This window comes from Diabrotica virgifera, chromosome 7 (genome assembly GCF_917563875.1).
Source record: "Diabrotica virgifera virgifera chromosome 7, PGI_DIABVI_V3a".
Classification (NCBI taxonomy): domain Eukaryota; kingdom Metazoa; phylum Arthropoda; class Insecta; order Coleoptera; family Chrysomelidae; genus Diabrotica; species Diabrotica virgifera.
In genome coordinates, this window is record NC_065449.1 from 238,607,272 (window position 1) to 238,631,789 (window position 24,518).

The 24,518-nt window shown below is 33.8% G+C and overlaps 1 protein-coding gene across 2 annotated transcripts in view; it reads left to right on the forward strand.

Annotated features, from left to right (window-relative positions):
• The window catches only part of LOC114328000 (zinc finger protein 91), a 448,200-nt gene that overhangs the window by 106,342 nt on the left and 317,340 nt on the right, over nt 1-24,518 (forward strand). The window contains exon 2 of one of the 2 annotated variants that reach the window (XM_050656367.1): nt 16,100-16,144. The exons of the other annotated variant lie outside the window; for it this stretch is intronic. The gene's annotated coding sequence lies outside the window, so the exon portion shown is untranslated. The remainder of the gene's footprint in view (nt 1-16,099; nt 16,145-24,518) is intronic. 2 annotated transcript variants of the gene reach the window in all.

The window sequence follows — 24,518 nt, forward strand, 5'->3', positions numbered from 1 at the left end:
TTGATACCAGCATGCTATTTAGGGTGGCAGTTAATAAAATTAGGATAGCTATGATGGTAACCAAAGTTCTGAAAGGACATGGTACATGAAGAAGAAGAATGACAAGACTTGGTCAGTACAGCTTCGATGAGGCCGAAAGCTTGCTTGTTCAGTGGGGACATTTTCAAGCAACCCGTGACTGTTGAGGAGAAGCTTTTCTAATAATTTATATGCCATGCTGAGTAGACGGTTCCAGCAGACAATGCTTTAGTCGAACTTCCACTTTAGCGAAGAGTAATGAACCAAACCACATCTTGCGAATATGTTTGTCACAACAAAATAGGCATGTCGGTCCGAGCAGCATGCCACTGTGATAATCGATAGTTAATTGTTTTATTTTCTTTGTTTGTCCGTGAGTCCATCGTCGTAATGAAACACCTTTTGTTTTCGTTTGTTGGTGTTTAAAATGTGTCGACATGCGTGGCACGTGATTGCAAAATTTATAGATTTGCTAGTTGGTTGGTCAGCTAGCTATTTTTGTAAAATTTTTTCAAAAACACAAGTAATTGTTCTACAAATTGTCTTGAGAACTATCTTAGGCCATGTTGAGGTCTTAGGACATATACGGATTTTCGGAACCGGTTGTACCGGGTGTCCACTTATATTTTCCCCCATTTTAACTACCTATAACTTCTAAACGGCTCAAGATAGAAATATGCGGTTTTCGCTGAAATGTATTATTTTAGTAAAAGTTTTGTCTGAATGGATTGAATTTTTTAGGTAAATGACCATTTTTTATATCGCTTTTAAATAAAAAAAGAATGTGTTTACTTTGTACGCACGTAAGAAGTTATACTTCTATTATATGATTTCAACAAAATCAATATACTTTAAACAGTTTCTCTACTACTTTCCAAAAATTTTTATTAAAACAATACCAAAAATTAAAAAAACAAAAGAATAAAACACACACAAACACATTGAAAAATGCCACAAATGATTTCTGAACAATAATTGTTGCCAAAAATTTTAATTAAATACGTATTTTCTGAAAAAAATTATATAATAATATACTTACAATCATAAAATCTAATATCAAAAAAATAAAAAAATAACAACTTGCAAAGCGATTTCCTAATGCACCACCTTCGCGTATACTTCATGTGGGAATATACACAAACTAAACGTTTACATCATAAACTTTTTGACATTTTGTTTATTTATATATTATGAATTTAATCAAATTATTAGTTTGATTTTTGTCGAAATAAAATACAACAAAATATAGAGTAAGAAAACGATATATTAGATGAAGATTTGTAGAAAGTTTGTTCGTAATCAGATTATGTAAATTAAAGTATTGCCTACTAATAGGTAACTTTATTTTTTTTACATTTTCCAAATAGATAGGTATGAAGATAATTTTTTATTGGAATACAACTGAAACATTTAGAATTACGTACATGCGGCTTTTCAAAACTATTTAAAAAGTCACTATAATTATAAATTTGATTTTATTTTTGTCCTCACAACACTAAAAACTAATATATACAATATTTTTGTTTACCGATAACCTCCATATTGAACAATTATTGACAGATCATTTCAACACCCAATCAGAGCCCGTATAACGACTAATACCATACTGAAGGTGTGCACATGCGCGCAGATTTATAAAATTTCACCCTCAATGAAATCGCGCCTAAAGAAGTATAACTTCAAAAATGGCGGATTTTTGAAAAAAAAAATACGTTGTTGACTTTTTTTTATTAAAACACCCAGTATATTTTTTTGTAACTTGAAAAAATGGTCATTTACCTATCCAGGGATATAAAATTTTTTAAAATCGGTTGTCAAATGAGTGAGCAATTAATTTTTAAAATGAGAGATGCAATGTGGAAATCACATAACATAATATCAATTTGCTTATTTATGTTATTTAGGTATGTGATATCCACGTTGCACCTCTCATTTTAAAAATTAATTACTCAGTGATTTGACAACTGATTTTGAAAAACTTTATATCGCTGGATAGGTGAATGACATTTCTTTCAATTTACAAAAAAAATATACTGGGTGTCCCATTTAAAAAAAGTCAACAACGTTTTTTTAAAGAATCCGCCATTTTTGTTTTCGTATTTGAAAGCAATATAAAAAATTCAATCCATTCAGACAAAGCTTTTACTAAAATAAAACATTTCAGCGAAAACCGCATATTTCTATCTTGAGCCGTTTAGAAGTTATAGGCAGTTAAAATGGGGGAAAATATGTATAAGTGGACACCCGGTATATTATATAATATACTAAGAATTTCCACAGTTTTCAATGTATTCCTTCACTCAACCCTCCTCTCCAGTTTTTTCTAGTTGGCCAATCCCGTTCCTGCAGATTTCTTCTTTCCATTGCTTCGTCCACTTCATCCCTGAAAGATCTTTGAGGTCTGCTTCCGTCCCTTCTTTCTAACGGGATCCACTCTGTTATTCTGTTTGTCGAACGTTTTTTGTCTGCTCTTTTGACATGTTCGTATCAGTTAGTCTCTTCTGTTCTATGTAGTCTATAATATCTGAGTTCATTCCCATTATTTTCTTAATCTCTGTGCTATCTATTTATTCTAACTCTTTTTGTTACTCTGCAGCTTCTCCTTAGGAATTCCATATCTGTTGCTCTTATTTTGTTTTTGGTTGTCTTATTTATTATCGAATTTTCACACTCATAAGTCAGGATATTTCTTGTCATGGTGTTATAGATTCTTCTTTTTCTTTTTATCGTGATGTTCTTATCCCACAGTACCAGCTTCAATTTTTGGATGCTGTCTATTTTTTAAATCTTCTTCAGTTGTTCCTTTATTTTGATATTATGAAACCTAAATTTATGAAATAGAATCAATTTTGACGTACGGATCTGAATGTTGGCAAATGACAATGAATGAAAAGAAAAAACTGGAAGTAGTAGAAATGGACTATCTGAGAAGAGCGTGTCGGATATCTAGACTTGATCACATCCCAAATAAAGAAATAAGAAGAAGGACAAGAAGAATCTACAATACCGTAGATACAATAGAATCCAAACAACTTTTATGGTACGGGCATGTAATGCGAATGGATGATGAACGATGGCCAAAACAGGCTTTAAACTATGTTCCATGGAATAGAAGAAGAAGGGGAAGACCAGCACTGGAATGGAGAGAAGGAATCAGAGAAATAATGAGAGATAGAGCCATAAATGAGGAAGAATGGACGGACCGAAAAAGGTGGAGATCGAAATGCGGGATGCGGCAGAGGCTGTAGGACCCCCGTAGATATGTATGTATGAAACCTAAATACTTGTACTTGTCTGTTCCTTTGATTTGTTTACCTTCTCTATTTCCAGCTGCTTTATTTCTGTATTCTCCGTTGTTAGGTATTCAGTTTCCTTTAGGTTTTTATTTCCATTTAGGCCAGGGTAATAAGACAAAAATATACCCTGTTCGTGACACTTCAGCAGCCAGGGCACTGAAGCGTTTTTTCGACAGGTAATACCTATAGGAATAAATTATAACTATTTCCTGCGTAGGACCTGGCGGCCATTTTTATTTATAAACAATTAACTGTCAAAAAATGGCATTTTCCCATTTTTTTAAATCAACGGAAAACAGTGAAACTTATGATTTTTTTAAAACAAATATCTTCGAGAATATGGAAAAAGCTTTAAAATGACGTATTACAATGTTTGATATACTCATTTTTTATTGTTAATATAATTGCGAAAAAGGTCGGAATTGCAATAACTGTTGTAAAAATTAGTGTACAGCTTTGAAATTTTTGTCAAATGAGGGTTTTTTGGTGCTTAATATGTGGTAAAAATTTCAAAGCGATTCATTCAATTGTTTAAATTTTTTTCAAATTTTTTATGCCAGAGAGCATTTTTTTGCAATAACATAAGTCAGAAAAAAATGATCTTAGAACCATTCTACAGTTGTTAAATGAAAGAGCATGAGCTACATTTTCAACATGGTTTAAAAAAGTGAATAAAAAATTCATTTATTAGTAATAAATAATTATGCAAAAGTCTCGTCAATTTTTCTTTATAAATTTTTTGAATACCTTTTTCCAAAAAAATTAACTTTTTTGCCCTGTTTTAAGTGCACAACTACCAAGTAATGTTATCTATATCATAATTGACAAAAAATTGTAATAAATATGTATAATTTCTTATATAACAAAATAAAAAGTTTATAAGGAAATATTTACGATACTTTTGCATAATTATTTACTACTAATAAATTCATTTTTTATTCACTTTTTTTAAATCCAGTTGAAAATATAGCTCATGCTCTTTCATTTGACATCTGTGTAATGGTTCTAACATCAGTTTCTTCTGACTTATGTTATTGCAAAAAAAATGCTCTCTGGGATAAACAATTTGAATAAAATTTAAACAGTTGAATGAATCGCTTTGAAATTTTTATTACATATTAAGCACCAAAGAACCCTTATTTGACAAAAATTTCAAAGCTGCACACTAATTTTTACAACAGTTATTGCGAAAATAAGCTTTTTTGCAATTCCGACCTTTTTTCGCAATTATATTAACAATAAATGAGTATATCAAACTTTGTAATATGTCATTTTAGAGATTTTTCTATAATCTCGAAGATATTTGTACTAAAAAAACCATAAGTTTCCCTGTTTTCCATTTATTTGAAAAAAATTGAAAAATGCCATTTTTGACACTTAATTGTTTATAAATAAAAATGGCCGCCAGATCCTACGCAGGAAATAGTTACAATTTGCTCTTATAGGTATTACCTATCGAAAAAACGCTTCAGTACCCTGGCTGTTCAAGTGTCATGGAAAAAACCTTATTACCCTGGACTAATTTCATTCTTTGTATATTCCTGTTACAGTTTTCTTATCATAAAGCTGAGGTCATCTTCGTTTTGTGGGATGGGATCACTATTTGGTCGTCAGCAAAACTTAAAGTATATGGGTATTTGTTTCTTACTGGTATGCGCATTCCTGCGCACTTTCTTTTCCATGGTTTCAGGGTATGTGGAGCAGCCCTGTAGTAGTTCCTTTGTTGTCTTAAATGGACTGCATATTCTATTGCCGTTTTGATAGCTACTTTGTATTCTTGTAGTGCTTTTATTATTTTTATTAATATTCGTATAACTTCGATGTCTTGCATTGCTTTCCATAGCTTGGTTCTAGGTATCGAGTTATAGGCCTTCTTAAGATCCTCAAAATCCAGATGGACGGATCTATTTTTGACCATTCTTGTTTCTATTAGTTGTTCGAGTTAGTTGTTGTCTATTGTAGAATCTGTTGTTTACAGCCATTATTTACAGGATACACGGTCTACACGGATACACGATACAAATTTTAGGGTCTAACGATTCAAATGTATTTTTGAATTATGTTATTGCATATACGTAATATCTTGTATATACCTACATAAAAAACATTATGAATACATCGTATCATTTAAAAATGTCAGTGAACAGTGAACAGCGTTGTTTAGATTTAAAAACTATTTAGAAATCTTGTTTAGAAATGACCTGGATAATCGAAACCCCAGCGTTCTTTCTTTAGATAAAAATAAGCCACTGGTTGTGGATGACCTTATATTCTATTTAGAAAGATCATCCTAAACACTAAACAGTTGCTTGGCTGGATGCCCGAAGTGCCGCGGACTTGTGCAAAATATTATCATAAATGCCAGATTCACTCCACTACCCAACATAGACGGAAGAAATGGGGGAATGTTGGGCTGATAAACATCAATAAAAAACGAACATTTTTAGGAAATTATTACTTTACAAACCAGATATTTTAGCACTTACATATGTAGATAGAAGCAAATTGTAAAATGAATACGAGGATTCCAGGGTAGCTTCTTAGTGGATGTATTTTTATTATTCAATAGAAATATTTCTTAACGTTGGCGGATTGTGAGTTTTCTTCGCTTTTTTGTACATACTAAGATGACTTCCTTTGTATTTTATACAATAGGTATCGTTGGAGTATAGAAAGAAGAAGAACATTCTGGTTGAACAACCTCACAACTTTGTTCAACGCAACATCTGTGCAACTTTTCCGCGCTGCTGCAGATAATATAAAGATTGCCAAGATGATCACCAACATTCGTCACGGATAGACACATCAAGAAAAAGATCATTTGAGTACTTTCCATTTTCCATCACCTCCTTATTTGTATCTCCAGATCTCTGTATTTAGCGATCTTCTCATTATACTTAAACACTTCTTCTTCTTTTTGTATAGACATGACTGTCTGTTTTTTCAATATGCCTCTAGTAAGTTGTCGTTCCATCGTTTTCGTGGTCTTTCCACTGGTCGTCTTCCTACTGGGGAACCGTCTCTCGCTGTCCTGACTATCCTATTTGTTGCCAATCGGCTTATGTGGTCATTCCATTCTATTCTTCTGTGTCTTACCCAGTTATTAATGTTATACACCTTGCATCTCTGTCGTATATCTGTACTTCTAGCTCTGACCCATAGAGTCTTACCATCGATTTTCGAAGGGTTTTCATCTCCGCTGTTTCTAGCAATCTTTTTGTCCTCTCTGTGTCGGGTCGTGTTTCTGCCGCGTATGTCATTATTGGTCTGATGACTGTTTTGTAAATTCTGCCTTTCATTTCTTCTCCGATATTTTTATTTGTCCATATTGTGTCATTCAGGCAACCTGCGGCTCTGTTTGCTCTATTCACTTGATCTTCCACTTCTGCTTCGAGCCTTGCGTAGCTAGATAGTGCAGTGGTTCCCAACCTTTTATGTCTGGCGACCCACTTTCTGATGTCTTTTCATATTCGTGACCCATCCCTCACCCATGATGATATATATGTACGTTATTCAGCTAGTGGGTGCCGAACTCTGCCCGCGACCCACTAGTGGGTCGCGACCCACCAGTTGGGAATCGCTGAGATAGTGTGATGCCTAGGTATTTAAACTCCATCACTTGTTCTATTATCTGACCTTCCAGCTCCAATTTACATCTTATTGGATCTGTTGTTATAACCATGCATTTTGTCTTTTGTGAGGAAATTAACATGTTAAATTTTCTGGCGATTATGTTGAATTGGTGCAGCATACGTTGTAAATCATCTTCACTTTGAGAGATTAGTATTGCATCGTCCGCATAGCAGATTATTTAGTTGTTTTTCTCCCATTTAATATCCTTTTTTAGTTCTTACTTTTTTTTATTATTTCGTCCATGATCAGGTTGAACAATAAAGGACTCAAGTAATCCCCCTGCCTTATCCCATTGCCGGCTTCAATTGGGTCAGTTAGATCATCTTCCACTTTTACTTTTATTGTGTTGTTCTGGTAGATGTTTTGGATCGTTTTAATTATTCCTAGAGGTACCTCTCTCGAGTATAACAAATGGATAACGTCCTTACTTAAACACGCAGATTATTATTATTATTAGCTTAGGCAACATCAATGGGTGTTGTTCTGAACAATTCAGTTTAGTTAGTTTCTGAAATAATATGGGATCTATCCTTTATATGTCACTGATTGGTCTGCTAGGCCCGGGAAATGGTTGGTTTGGAGAGTTCCCATTTGTTGTATAGCTGTTGGTGAAGTGTATTTTTTGCTGAGTCATGCCGTTCTTTATGGTCAGTTCCGACAAATCCTTGGCAGCCTCCCGTAGGATGTTGTTAGGTTCCCTAGGCATTGATTGCAAATCGACATTGGTCGTTTTGCAACTTGAGAGTCTTTGACGATATATTTTAAATCATGTTTGCTTGGAACTACCTAATCAGAATAACAAGTGGAAAACCCTCTGTTTCAGTAAGCATATTTTCTTATGACAACTAATAATCCAACGCAGGATTGCCTACATTGTAGCGGCTGACTTCATAGGGATGTCGCTAATGAAGTGGGTTTCCCCTCTATATGCCTTTTTTCTTTCTTAGATAGATATTGTTGCATGGGTTCGATGTTTTGACCATCAAAATAATTGAATTCTGTGAGTGAGGGCATTTTGCCATTCTTAAGAAAAAAATAACTAATAAAATATCTCGATATATTTTATAACCACTGTTAAACCAACCTAATCAGTCTTTAGTAAAAACCTTAAGTTTCAAATTAATCAGTAATTTACGGTAATCTAACAGGAAGTTATGATTAACTTATCTGAAGAATATAGTGGTTCTCATTAAAAAGAGTTTGGTATATGGAATGTGTTTATGTTGTAGCCAACCAATAATATGTTTCATTAATCAACCACATTCGGTGATATAAATGTGAAGAAGCGACCTTCACGCTTCTATATCCGCAAGAAATTATGCAAGGATGGTGTATTTGCTACTGATAAAACTTACTCAGTGTATTGTTAACACACTACCTAATAATTTATTTAACAATTATAAAAACACTTTCTAGGCCAATATTTTGTTTACAAAAGAAGAGTACTTTTTGTAATACTTGGTATATTAAAATGATTTACGACAACCTATGACAAACTTTAACCTCAGTATATATTAAATTTAAGAAAATTTCAACAATATCATCATCATTGGTGCTATAACTTTAAGGGGGAGCCTCGATTTTCCCAAGACTATTTCACCAGTCAGCCCTATCCATTGCCAATGGTTGCCAGTTTGCTGCACCTATTTTTCTAGCATGAATCATCATCCTGCCATATAAGTTTTGGCTCACCTCTTTATCTACTTTCCACTTGCTGTGCCGGTCCTTCCCTTCTGCCCTTCTTAGTCTTCCTATTTTTATGAGAGATATTACGTGTTTACCACCAGTTATCTGTTTGTTTTGTGGTATATCTCATAATTGTGCCTTCTTCTCCAAATACCGTTTTCACAGATGCTACCGAATAGTCCTCTCAGGATTCTTCGTTCAATATGAGCAAGAGGTTTTCCTCTATCTGGGAGATGATCCATGTTTTAGATCCAGATGGCAGCACTGGCAGTAGGTATAAGAGTTTTGTAAATTATTATTTTTGTTTTCTGGGTCAAGTTTCTACTATTTATGTGTTTATTTAGTTCACACTAGCACTTTTTTAATAGCAGTAGCAGTTTTCCCGTCTGGCGATCTCCATGTTCCTTGGTATATTCTTTTCCGTTGGAAGAACGTGGTCACAATGATTATATTTCTTTGCTTTGGGAAATTGCATGCACGCCAATCAGTGGCGTAGCTAGCCCCAGAGGGGCCCCGTAACAAAGTATGTCGCGGGGCCCTTTTCCTCGACTGATATGGGATAGTGCTAAAAAATGATCAACCAAAGAAGCAAAAACGCTTGGATAGGATAGAATAGAATAGAAACATGCTTTATTGTCATTGAAAAGTTTACAATTTTATGGACAAAGCTTACAAAGAGTCGAAAAAAAAACAAAAACAAGTAAGTAAGTACCTACAGTTTACTGAAATTACATAAATCGTCAATATTGCAAAATAAAAGATACCTAATGAAATAAAACAAAAACAATATATTGCAAACTTTAAATAAATTGCAAATTCCACAATACAACCTTAGGAACTGATAAGTTCTGCGTATCACACCCAAATATAGATAAAAATACTTTAATTACTTGTACATAAGGGTAACTGTAATTTCTTAGTTATTCATTAAGAAACTGTTCTATCGATAAAAATATGGTCTTTCAGATATTTCAGGCTTTTGTTATTTTACAGAACTTGGGGATATACTTAGATATGTTACAGATTTAAATTGTAAAGGGAGATAGTTGTATGGTTTTTTGCAGAATATAACATTCAACAATGGTTGAATTTCTGGTTGAGTAGTCATGATTAGGTCTTGTTACAAAGGCATTTAGTTGTTTACAAATTAAACAAAAAGTTTCTAAAATAGGTATAGAATATAGAAGGAATAAGTGTTAAACTTTCATGGTCTTTGGAGTAGCTTCTGCATTTTGTTGCTATTTTGAGGCCAAACAGATACCTTATTGCTATTTTTGTAATTTAAAAATAATATCGGATTGGGCAGCTATACTAGAACTCCAAAAAGAAAGACCATATCGAAGATGATGCTCGAAAAAGAATATCTTATTTTGAAAGTTGCTAAATTGATTTCCTTCGAAACAGATCTTGTTGCATAGCAAGCTGAGGCTAGTTTCTTACTTAACAAACCGATAAGAAAATACCAAGAAATTTTACAGACTCAACGTAGTAATCTGGCTGTTATTAAGAAGCAAGGGTTAAATAATGCTACTTACTGTCGTATTCACCTTAAAAGAGAATAAATTATTAGCGTCAGACCAGGATTTTATTGTTAGTAGATCAGAAATTATAGTTGCATGAAAAGTTGCAATATTTGAGTTGCTCCCAGTAGTACTGGTAAAATGTTTCCATCGATTTGTAAATTAGTGATCCCTGATAGTGAACCCTGTGGTACCCCACATACCATGTTTTTGAGAAAAAGTCCGTATCATTTTTGCTCTAACCAGGTGTTTCCTCGAAGAACAAATACCTCGAATTTCGCAGAAATTTATATAAATAAATACAATATATAGATAAACAATAGATTACAGGAAAATATACCCAAACAATACACACTGTTTCAAATATTCAAAGGTAAAGCGATTAGGTACTAAAATTGCAATTTGGCATTATACATTATGCAGTGTCTCACATACAGCCAAACGATGAATGGATAATGAAAAGTAGCTTGAAAACAAGAAAGCTATGTTGTTATGGAATATCGGCGAGCGGCGGCAATTAGATACAGTTGAGTCCGCGAGTCTTTACCCGTGCGTCATCATTTAAAGCATACGAAATAAGTCGGAAATTTACTAAACACAACGGCAAATGGATATTATTCCGATCACGGGTTATTATAAAATTTGACGTTATCAAATAAATAGAATGTCAAATTTAAGTTTTGCTTAAAAATTTTGGTGCATAATTACAGCTACATTTGAAGTAGCTTAATAAATTATTTTATTATAATTGATTAATAAATAAATAAACAATTAATAAAAAAATTCAATAACATATTTTCTTTTTGTTATTTTATTCACTTTGGCGGAACCTTAAACACAAGCATTCAACTGTGTCAACAATGAGGTTAGCTTTGTACGTTGTCAAAATTTATCGTTAAATAACATAAACTTATTACAAAATTTCTAACTCCAATATAAAATTAGTTGTGAAAACAACTGTTTGTATACTATAAAAAACTTCAAAATGCAAAAATTCGACAAAATAACAGCAAAAAATTCAACAAACTGACAGCCACAAAAGTAAACAAACCAAAACGCCAGAAATTGTACTTAAAATATGTGAAGACATCCCCAATCGTCTTTCTTTGTATCTATCTCTTTTCAATACACTGAGTCTAAATCGTTCATAAAAATAACATGTGTTTTTACTTAATAACAGGCGGCAGCTGGTTTGTCATTAATTTCATGCGTGCAAGAGAATGATGCTAAATAAAAAGTATGTGTTTTATCTCACCAGGTATTAATGACGCACGGGTAAAGACTCGCAGACTCAACTGTATGCATACATATAATTTATATAGATAAAGAATCCACTACACGAAAATGGGAAAAACCATACACACTGTTTCAATTCAAAGCGTTTTAATAGTGAAATTGTAGAATATTTTGTTCATTTTTTAATGGAACTTTTGTTTTGACATGCCGCGCCGCGCCGGGGCCCCTGAACGTCGGTGGCCCCGTATAATTGATACGGCTGATACGGCGGTAGCTACGCCTCTGACGCCAATGGTGAACATAAAATTCTTAATTGTATGTCAAAAATGCGCAATAACTACCTCATAAAACCTACCAAATTTCATTTGCATATCTCAACCGGTTTTAGAGCAATAAATAAATCGTCAGTTTGCAAGAAAAAATTCAACGTCCGGTATCTCGGAAACGGAGCATTTGCGGACATAATATGTTTAAAAAGCAAAACTATCATTATTTTTCCATGCAGAATTACCTCTTAAAGTTTATCGCACTTATTTAGAAACACCCTGTATTGATGAAGAACATGGCTATTTGTTAAAGTACCTAACTTTTTTATTATCCAACATAAGGAAATAAATTAATAAAAAATGTTAAGAAAGCTTTAGGCTACAACAGAGTCTTAATTTAAATATTTTATATAGGCTAGAATATTCCACAGGGTGTTCCAAACTTTAAGGAAAAAACACAGTATGATTGTTACACCCGATATAAAATGACATTTACCTGTCTAGCAACAATATTATTACACTGATATTCTTAAATAATAAGGCTACAACATACAAAAAAAATTACTCAAATCGGACAACTGGTTTAGGAGATTCGAGAGATCAAACATGTCTCATTTTTAAGTTGTTCTTTTAATTTTGCCGGTGTGTGTATTTAGAGCAGCGCGCGGTATAGTCATAGTCATAATCCAGAATCCATGATGATTTCCAACCTTCGATACCTAGACCTAGAGGATGGAACTTGAAGGAGAAGAAGCTATCCATTGAGGAGACATAAAGACTAAAAAAGGATTTGTTGATTCGTGAACAAATATTTTGATATTATCGACTGATTTATTAGCCTGTCCACCGTAATATTAATTCTTGAAGATATCCTTCAGTGATTTATTTAACTATCCAACCAGAAAATCAACTTTTTCGTTCCTTCTCTCGTGTGAACTGATCTTTTTTGTAACTCCACCCATCCATATAGATAGTCTCACTTCTAGGACATGCATTCATTATTTTTTTGACATTAGCATAATAAAAGAATAAAAAAATATGAAAATTTTTTTTAAGAAACGCTTTTCTTTTGTTACGAGTGACTAAAATTGAAAATATTAAAAAAAGAATGTGTGTGTACTTTGTACGCACGTAAGAAGTTACACTTCTATGATATGATTTAAACGAAATTAATATACTTTTTATTTATATTTTGTTTAAATATTAAACTAATTTATACTTACTACTTCTCAAACATTTTTATTAGAACAGTGCCAAAAATTAAAATAATAAAAGAATAAAACACACACAAACACATTAAACAAGCCACAAATGATGTCTGAACATTAATTGTCGAAATTTTTTTTAACTAAATACGTATTTTCTGAAATTACAATTATATAATAAATATACTTACAATCATAAAATGTATTAAAAAAAAACAAAAAAGAAAGTTTCTATTGGGACTCGAACCAGCGCTGATAAGCGCGGTTGGTATTGGAATTCATTCGCCTTCAACGCTTAGCCACGGACACTATGTGTCATTATTTACGAAGATCGACTAACTAAACGGATTAAACTTGTGGTATTTTGATATTTTGAAAATTGATCAAATTATTTTAATTTTGAATTGAAATGATTTAGAATTGAAAAAATACAACAAAACATAGAGTAAGAAAACAATATATTAGGTGAATATTGATAGAAATTTTGATGGTAATCAAATTATATAAATAAAAGTATTACATACTATGTATTTTGGCAGATCAAATAGGTAGGTTTATACTCATGATACATTAACAATTATTACGTACCTGTTGCTTTTAAAAACTATTTAAAAGTCACTACAATATTATAAACTTTTTTGTTTCTGTCCTCACAACAACAAAACTAATATATTATACATTTGTTTACCTTTACCTTTACCTCCAAACCACAGCTGTCCTACGGCTGCCATATCGGATAATTTTTGACATGTCATTTGAACATCCAATCAGAACAAAGTTATAATGCGCATGCGCCGGGCTGATAGGTTTTAACATATAAAAATTCACCCTCTATCGCCGGTAAAGAAGTATAACTTCAAAAATCCAAAAGGCAAAAAATAAAAAAAATTCAAACTCAAAGGATTATTCGAAAAAAAAACTGTAGACAGAGTAAATATATAAATATCACACATTCGTTAAAAAACTGAAAAAATCTTACACATTCGTTAAAGAAAAGCGAGGGGTGCGAAAAGTACAAAAGTATCTTATCCTCAAACCGTTTATTCGATGAAGACGAGCCCCACACTTTTCTTTAACGAATGTGTCAGATTTTTTAAATTTTTTAACGAATGTGTGAGATTTTTGAATATTTAATCTATCTAACAGTTTTTTTCGAATAATCCTTCGAGTTTGATTTTTTTTATTTTTTGCCTTTTAGTTGATTTTTTTATATTTTTAATTTTAGTCACTCGTAACTAAAGAAAAGCGTTTCTTAAAAAAATTTTTTTCATATTTCTTTATTTTTTACTTTTTAGTCTTACACTTTTCAAACATATCGCCATGTTTAAAAAAGGATGTATATGATAGACACATTTTTTGCATTTATTTCAATATTTAATACATACATTGTACATTTTCTGTAATTTCTTCATATATTTCTTAAATCAAAATCATTATTTACACCTATTACAGTTTTCGCAGTCTTTCCATATTTCCATCTCTTCTAATGCTTTACTATTTCACGGTGTAGACCCTGTTAATTTCTCGCAATGCAGTTCTTCGATGCGTAAGCCGTCTAATGATCGCACTCTGCTCAATGCAACGTAAGCCTGTCTTTCCGCGCAAACACTTTCGTACCCAAGTTAATTGTTTAGGGCCTAAACAATTAAAGTAAAAAGTGAAATTATGTGTAGTTCATACAATTAGCTACAATCTGTAAAAGTTTCAAGTTTCAACATTGTAAAAAATAAGAGAATTTAAGCATTTTCCATTAAAATCGTTTTTTTTTATTTAAACAATTAATAAACATAAAAAATATTTATTGACTATTCGTGTATTGTTCCCGGGAATGCATATGTCTGCAAATTTTCATTCATTTGTATTAAAGAAAAGGCAGTCAAATTAACGTCTAAAGATGCTTTGGTGGCCTGCATTGATGAAATAATTGATGAGGACCCTAAAGCTAAGAGAATCAACATTTACACAGATAGCCCATCGGCTATTCTGGCTGTAAAGAACCCTCTCACCAAATCAAAACTGGTGAGAAACTGCAAAGATCTCCTCAATAACCTGGCAAAAGACAACAAAGTGTCTTTAATATGGGTGCCGGGTCATGAAGGGGTGCATGGGAACGAACGAGCAGATATGTTAGCGAAACAAGGCTCGAGAAAAACTTTTGAAGGCCCAGAACCTTTCTGTGGCATCACTAAAAATGCTATGAAAAACGAGGTTCAGAAATGGCTGATAAAGAATCATCAAAATAAATGGAGAACCACTCAAGGGCAAATCCAGACTAAAAAAATAATCAAGAATATTGATAAAAAACTCTCGAACAGTTTGATGAACCTCAATAAACGAGAGATCAAAACGGTCACTGAAATGGTGACTGGATATTGTCGTTTAAGAAATCACCTATACAAACTAGGTAAGGTGAATGAACCATGGTGCAGAAAGTGCGAAATGGAAGAAGAAACTGCCATACACATACTATGCTATTGCAGTGTGCTAGGTGATGTAAGGCAGAACTTCACTGGTCAAATGAGGTTTGAACCAGAAGAGATCTTAAAACTACCAATAAGAAAACTGTTGGCCTTCGTTGAGGCCACAGGACTTATTAAAGTTTAAGGAGAAGAACAGGGTTTGGTACAAAGGTCTTATGACCAAGTGCCAGAGACTAACGAGTCTCGCCTGAGTTAAGAAGAAGAAGAAGAAGAAGAACGTCTAAAGATTTGACCCAAACGATTGAACTAAAGAAAAGCGTTTAATTATTAAAAATCTTCAGGAATACAAAAAATATTTGCAATACACATTCATTAATATATAAAAAAAAATGGTAATATTTGGTAATGAGAATGTCTAATTTTGAAATAAACCAAAGTTTCGTCGACCGTGAATGGCCGAATATTGGCAACTTGTTGATAGCGTAGGACGTCAAGTCAGTTTTCCGCGTTTCCGACCACGGCACGAGGCTACATTATATGATAATTTTAAACTATTTACCAGGGCACGACGGCTTTCTCTTTTATCCTTATGAATCCTAATGGGATGAAACTTTAAATGTCCGATCTCCAGGGACTTTTGTGCTCGTCTGGAGTTGGCACGTATCCTTTTCACAGGATTTCTGTCACATCCGATTGCGGAGTGGCCTCTTTGTTGCTTCAGCACGCATTGTAATCTACGGCAGGTTTACTGCTTATATATGTAAATATTCTAAACATTACGTTCTACTAAATTAATTGTTTTTTACGTTTGATTTTCAGAGGTGTAGCAGATAATTATTTTCTACGTTTCGAGGGGCTCATAGGGTTTGTAAATATTTTCTAATTGTCTACTTGAATTAACTATTTATAAAATTATATACAATAAAACCTCCGTTAACCGAAACATTTTTAACCGAAACATTTTTTAACCGAAACGGCTATATAATAAATATAGCTACAAAACATCGTTGTCGAAGGAAAACACAAAAGAAAATTGAAGATTAAAAAAACAACGTTTTAAAAACATGTTCATTTTTCTTAATTTTATTGATTTGTTCAGTATTTTCATATTAAGAAAACATTACGAAATCACCTCATAGAATTTTTTAAAACCAACATTGACCAAGAATACTATGTAATTTGATACAAGAAGAATACAAAAAACAATGTTATTTTTAACCGAAATTCTTTTTATCCGAAACGGCTTTCCCCAAAATTATTTCGGTTAACGGAGGTTTTACTCTACATAAATACACAGACAAATATAAAGAAACTGTGTTAAATATATAAAATGACTGGTATATATTTTATTTGTCGTATTTTGTTAATCTTTCTAAGGTTTTAATGATAGATTTATTAAAATCAATTAGAGACGAATCAAACGAAAAACAAACGATCGAACAGATTACAGAAATAATTCAAAATGTAAAGGTTAAAAATTTAAAAGCAGATCAATTAACCAAGAATAAATCATGGATGACAAAAATGAGATCCTGAAACTAATGGACGAAATAAGGCTAAAAAAGACAGACAATAAATATAATAAGAAGAAAAATCAGAGAAGCGAAAGAAAAAGAAGCAATGGAAGAGGCGAAAAAATTGAGACTCTAAGCCAAGTTAAGGAATTCACAGGTGGACTAAGACGACCACAGAAAGGAAATCTAACTAATTCTGGCGAAAACATCATCTTGGACAAACAGAGTAATTAGAACGAATGACTAGAGAAACTGTTTCAAGACCATTGAGATAACACCTTTGAGCCAGAAGAAGAGGTAAAACGTGGACCAATAGTATTACAGCAGGAAGTTTATTCTGACAAAGCAGCCGGCTTCGATAATATACAAGCAGAATTACTCAAACTAAGGGACAGCGAATCAATAGAAATAATCACAAAGATACTCCACAACATATACAACTCTGGAGAAAAAACAACAGAATGGCAGAAGTCTGAGTTTATGGCACTACCATAAAACCAAGAGCCAAAATATGCGGAGAATACCATACGATAAGCCTCTTGAGTCATCTAAAATAGTTTCTAAAGATAATTAATCTATAAGAGAATTTACCAGCTGTATAAAAGTCAAATTTCCCTCAAACAGTTCGGGTTCATATATCCTGTTGGTACGAGAGATGCTTTGTGCTCAGTATACGTCTTATTCCAGAGATGCAGAGACCTCGATTGCGACGTATACGCATGTCTAGTGGATTACGAAAAGGCGTTTGATCGAGTACACCACGCTAAGATGATGCAAATACTGCAAGAAGCAGAAATTAACAACCAAGATCTGAAAATAATTAGAAACATTTACTGCAAATCTCAGAGTTAAAGGTGAACACACCGAATATGTGAAAATCATGCGTGGAGTGAGGCAAGGCTGTATTTCGTCTCCTCTAATCTTCAATCTCTTCTCTGAAAGAATATTTATCAAAGCTTTGCACGAAATTGCAAAAGGCATGCTACTAAACGGGTGCTGGCTCAACAACATCAGATATTCAGATGACACGATAGTATTTGCGGAAAATCTAGAATACCTACCTAGAAGTCCTTATGAACAAAATCACGTATAGACCAGGGCGCATCTGTAAAAATATTAGTACATTTGGACGTTGAGAGGTGACTCAAATTTTTTTGCAGAAATTGCTTGAAAATAAATCAAATAATAATATTTGAGTTATCCTCCCTCTCAAAAAGGTCCGGAACATTGTTTAAATAATCAAAATATCAAAAAATTAAGGAAAAATTCAATTTTTTTCTTGGTTTTTTGATTATAACTTTAAAAGTATTCATTTCCGAGAAAAGTTGTACTGACATAAAAGTTGCGTAATTAAATTTACTACAATATAGAATTGGTTAAAAATTTAAAAAATGGTCACCCTTGTTGCAAAATAGCAATAATTTCGAAAAAAACCATACAAAAACAAGTATTCGCATTTTACGTTTTTCAACCATTTATGCTCTACTTTCGACCTTCATATTTGACCCAGAAAAACCTTATGACATAATAAAATAACACTGTAAATTTTATTAAGATCGGCTAAATAAATTTTGCAAAATAAAATTTGAAATCCAGCTTTCGTAAAAATTATTCATTTTTGCAAAATGTTACCGGACTGAAAATAAAGCAGATAGCAAGTTGAAATTTTTTTTTGCATATAGAAGTGTACTGTACCTTTCATTCGCAATTTTGCAACATTAAAATCGATTAACATCACGGCGTCAGGAATTTTTTTAAATAAATATTAATTATTGGTGCTACGCTCAGGACAGCGGATAGTTTGCTCTGATTGGGCATTCCAATGACCTTTGATAATGATTGATACATTTTAATTTTTATTACATTTCGATATAAATAAATAAATTTGTTTATTGCAAAATAAAAACACATACTCTATTTTTTGAAATAACAATTTTATTAGCAAAAACTTTCTTTGTTCATATATTTTAACTTAAATAATAAAAGTTTATTATTTTTAAACATATGCAATTGTTTAAACAATATTTCACAAACAATAAAAAAATTAGTTTGATTTTTGTGGAATTAAAATATTAAAATACAACAAAATATAGAGTAAGAAAATAATATATTAGATAAAGATTGGAAGAAATTTTGGTGGAAATCAACTTGTGTGAATCGAACACTGCTGTCCTGCGCGTAGCACCAAAAATTATTGTTTATTTCAAAAATTTTCTGACGCCGTGGTAATTAATCGATTTTAATTTTGAAAATTGCATATGAAAGGTACAGTATACTTCTATAAGCAAAAAAAATTTTAACTTGCTATCTGCTTTATTTTCAGTCCTGTAACATTTTGAAAAAATGAATTTTTTTTGCGAAAGCTGGATTGCAAAATTTATTTTGCAAAATCTATTAAACCGATCTTAAAGAAATTTACAGTATTATTTTACTGTATCATAAAGTTTTTCTGAGTGAAATATGAAGGTCCTAAGTATAGCATAAATGGTTGAAAAGCGTAAAATGCGAATACTTGTTTTTGTATGGTTTTTTCGCAATTATTGCTATTTTGCAACTAGGGTGACTATTTTTTAAATTTTTAACCAATTTTACATTGTAGGAAATTTAAATACGCAACTTTTATGTCAGCACAACTTTTCTCGGAAATGAATACTTTTAAAGTTATAATCCAAAAACGAAGGAAAAAATCGAATTTTTCCTTCAATTTTTGACATTTTGATTATTTAAACAATGTTCCGGACCTTTTTGAGAGGGAGGATAACTCAAATATTATTATTTGATTTATGTTCAAGCAATTTCTGCAAAAAATTTGAGTCACCTCTCAACGTCCATCTCAAAACAGATCCGCCCTGGACTAGTATTACAGTTAAAAATATGTACTCAACATAAACGTAAAGTAAAGAAACTCAGGATAATTAGAAAGAAAATTATATCAGAAGGTCCACTCTACGCCAACCAAACTCTAGGAGAAAGGGTGATGCGCTACAACTCCCCGGCACCATAGTAAATGAAGAATGAATAGATAAATTATAGAATGGAATCCTGCAACAAGCAGGAGATAAAAGCGCGCATGGGGGCCTTCTTCAAGAATCACAACCTCTCTCTTGGTATAAAAGTAAGAATGCTGCCATGCTACATCTTTTCTGTCCTTTTTTATGGTATTAAATCGTGGACCTTAAACGAAGATATGTGTAGAAGATGATTTGAGGTATTTGAGATGTGACTGACCGAGTCACAAATGACTGTGATCCTCAGAAAAATGAAGAAGAACCGAGAGGTACTGACCACCACCAAATCTCGAAAGTTGGGCTGCAGATTGGACGCTGTAGGAGCTCTAAACAATTGAGTAATTGAGTCGTAGAGGGTTTTACGGAAGAGGACTTGTCGGTTCTCTCTAGAAGAAGAGGAAACCACTTTGCGTGTCTGGTGTTAGTGTGACGGTCTAACAAGGTTGCAGTGTCTGGAATTCAAAAAGTAAAAACCTATATGAAAGGGCCCCTCTCAAGGCTGTGGAAACTCATTAAGAGAAGAGAATTAAAGTTCTATAGACGATACCCCTCGATGAAGTATTGTTTTAAATATAAATATTTTTGAATAAAGACGACTGCATTAGTTCCCAACAGTTGTTAGTTTATGAACAAGAAAAAAAAAACCCATTGAATAATAAAACACTGATTCATCATCCCACACTTCTTATTATTTAGTTGTCGCGTTCAATCAAAATTTTACGCAGCAATAATCTTTATTGTTTTCATAAATTGAATTTTCACCAACGATTGTTTTCATCAATCATTCATTTGGATTATTTCTCGTTCTTTTCAATACTTATATTGGTTGTTCACGCCCCTAATCATCCTTATTGATACCACTTGTATCTTCTAGTTTTTCTGCCACTTAGGTCTATTAGTTCACTAAGCGGTATTGATTTCCAACGCCATTTTTCTTGGGAAGACCTATAAGTAACTGTATAGCCCTGACCTAGAGTTCGACAGTCAGGTTTCATCATCAATTAAGTTTAGTACGATTTTATTTAGTTAATTGACATAATATGTCGTTTAGTATAAATAAAAACACGGTTTTTTCCGTTTTTGCTCATTAATTCTACAAGAGTATCTCTTTTATGTAAATACATAGAATCATTGTTTACATTACATAATCAAAGTAGAGTAGAAGGCTTATGTGACTACAATAATAATGAGGTCTATACACGTTTTGTATGAGCTACAAATTTCAGTATTTATTCCCATTTTCTGCTGTTATTTTTCACTTTTTGACCTTTGGTAGTTTTAGATTTGAGTACATACTGCAGTGATTAGCGAGTTTGTTTTTCCTTATCTTTACTTTTTCCCAATATTTAGTGCTTTTTCCTTTTTGTGTCCTTACCTTATTCGTAAAAAATATATTCACTTTTTTATTGATATCAGAAATGCTTCAACTTCTTTTCCTCAGATTTTTTTGTTTGAAATTAGCTGCATCAGCTAAACTGGTTATTAGCGGTTGGAGCTATATAGTTATATAGTTGTAGTAGTATAATACTACTTTAATTATATTTTATAATTATATGTTATTTTTTTCAATGGGGGTGGAGAGGCGTCATATATATAAGGCATTTCTTACCTTACTGACAACCTCCCCAGAAGGGAAAGCCGAAGCATTCAGAAATTCGCTTCAAAACAATTTTCAAACGCCAGATAACCCGAACTTTGATCGCATATTTAAATTCAACACAGAATACATTGTAAATGTTACTCTCAACCACTACATTCCAGTCTATGATCCTATCATGGACCCCCTCACAGACAGGGAAACGGAGAGCTTTTGCCAAATCGGCAAAAACAGCGCTCCCGGACCTGATGGCATCAACCGAAGGTGCCTCAAAAAACTTCCAGAGAGTATCATTCCTCTTCTAACTAAAATATTCAATGCATGTCTCAAAAACAGCCACTTTCCTACTCCTTGGTAAGTGGCCAACACCATCATGCTTTTGAAAAAAGGCAAACCCCCAACCGACGTGGAATCCTATAGACCAATCTCACTAATCAATACTCTGGGTAAAGTCCTTGAGCTAATCCTAAAAGAGAGGCTCAATGACTTTCTCGAAAATCACAATATCATTCCAAAATTCCAATATGGATTCCAGTCAGGTAAATCTACAAAACATGCATTAATAGATTTCACCACCAAAGTTACTCAGGCCATCAGCGATGGTTCATTCGCCATAGCCACATTTCTGGATGTGCAGAAGGCTTTCGACCAGGTCTGGCACGACGGGCTTGTTCGGAAACTTCTGAACATCGGGCTACCATTGCAATTTACCAGGATTGTACACTCCTACCTTCACAACCGTACTGTCAGAGTTAAAATAGGCGATCAAAAGTCCACCCCCTTCACTCCACAAGCTGGAGTTCCCCAGGGTTCAGTCCTAGCGCCGCTGTTGTACATCATCTACAACAGCGACATCACTAACCAAAATATCCCAGGTACTCGGCTGTTTCTCTATGCAGACGACACGACTCTGCTCTCAACTACCTCTCGATACAACCCAAGACTCCTCTTCAGAAGAGCCCAGGCTCTGTTGGACGGCGTCGGCGAATGGTGTTGTAAGTGGAGAGTCACGCTGAACGCGAACAAAACAACAACAATTGTGTTTCGCGCCCCTTCTGTGTCAAATAGAATCATTCGCAATGAAGACGACCAATATCCTCTGAGTCTGTTGGGAGAAAGGCTTGTCGTTAGCCCGACTGTGAACTATTTGGGAGTACTGTTTACCAGGACTCTCAACTGGGACGCAGATCTAAAGGCAACTTTAGATAGGGTAAGGAACAGGGCCAGACTTCTCAACGCTCTCTCTGGAAAAATTGGGAAGACACACAAGAAGACTCTCATTCACACTTACAAGACCTTTATTCGACCCGTCATGGAGTACAAGTCATGTATCTACTCTCTTTGCTCAAGACAAAAACAAGAGAGGTTGTTGAGGACAGAGCGTAGAGTCTTGCGTAGATGTAACTATGAGCACTGGCGATATCCCTCAAACGAAATCCATAACATCTCGAACACCCCCAAAATCACCGAGAGAATAAACTCTCTGAACAGGAACTTCACAATCAAAGTAATCAACGGCCCCCCTTCCGACACCCAAGAATCTCTCAAATGTTCCTGTTCATCTTCCGGCCACGTACTCCACCGAAAGCCCAAACGCAAAAAGATTCATGTACCGTCCGCTCTAATGCAAACATGCATTGACGAACTCCCGGTGGAGTACGAAAACATCCTTGAGGCTACCCCGTTAGCCTACCGTACCCACCTCTAACATTTCCTCTTCCCTACCCCGAACAGGGAGAAGTTGGTTTTTTGCGGTTTCCCAACTTCATTGCACAATTATACCTGTTCGTCCCAAGAAAATAGCCGCAACTATTTTCTCCACTCGAACGCTCACTGTCCACGCTGCGCTCAAAGCCACCTCCTGACCGCCGACGAGGGACGCAGGTTCGCCTGTCGTTGTACAATGGTTTCTAGGGAGACTGGTCGAGAGCAAAGCACGGACAGTACACGTAAATGTCTATGGAACCAACAACAATCCATCAAACTTTCTTCTCTGTTGACTTCTTAGCCTTCTGGACACCACCGTCCGGCATAACCAAGGATCCAAGAACACCAGGACACGGCGCTTGCCCCAGTGTGTTTTTCGGACTGTTTGCTTTTGCTGCCAACTCTAAACATTCACCACAAACCCTGAAGAGGACAAAATCCTAAACGGGGAAGCACATTGAACGCATTTCTTCTGATCATTATCCAGACAAGCAAATCAAACAATGTAGTAGTAGTAGTTACTGACAACCTCCTCTTCTCACGTGTTTCATTTCAGTTTAAGCTGGCATAAGCGGTCCTTATGAGAGGTGAATACTTCAAAACACATATAGACCAATGGTGGAGATTGAATTGAAAAGAAATGTAATCGGGTACTTTCGTTATATTCTGTTTGTGTTACGCCACATTTTCATTTCTAATATGGTCGATCCTGGATACTCGGCACGCTCTTTTAAGAAACTCCATTTACGTTGCCTCTATTTTCTGTATACATATCTCGATGTGAAAGCTGCCAACATTCTGACCCAGAAAATCAGCTCTACCAGTGTCTAGCTAGTCATGGATATTAAGTCTCCATTTTTCATACTCTCTTTTTAATTTTCTAAACATATAGTTCATATACTCTTCATCATCCGCTAGTACCTCCTGGTCGTCTGCAAAAAACAAGGTTGTCAATTATTGACAAATTTATTCATCTCTATTGCCATTCATATTTTAAATATGGTTGGAGACACACAGGACCCCTGTTTGAGCACTTTTGTTACTGAGAATGTTTCTGATATGTCACTTCCTTGTTTGGCAGCACTCTTCGAAATTTTATAAATATTAGCAACATATCGAACATATATTCCATTAAGGCCTATTTTCTTCAACATATGAAAGAGATTTTTCGAGAGAGCCGTGTTGTAAGCTTTCTTTAGATCAACAAATAACAAGTGTGTTGGTAGGAATACAAATAGAAATATCAAATCAATACTATAGTCTATAGACCATATGAAACAGATAAAAGAAAACTAAAAGAAAAAAGATATTGAAAGAAAGTCCTTATACAATTTGGACAAATATGTCTAGTATTATTAGAGATACCGCAATTAAAACACTTAGGAAAAACTCAGGAACGAAATCTGAGAGTA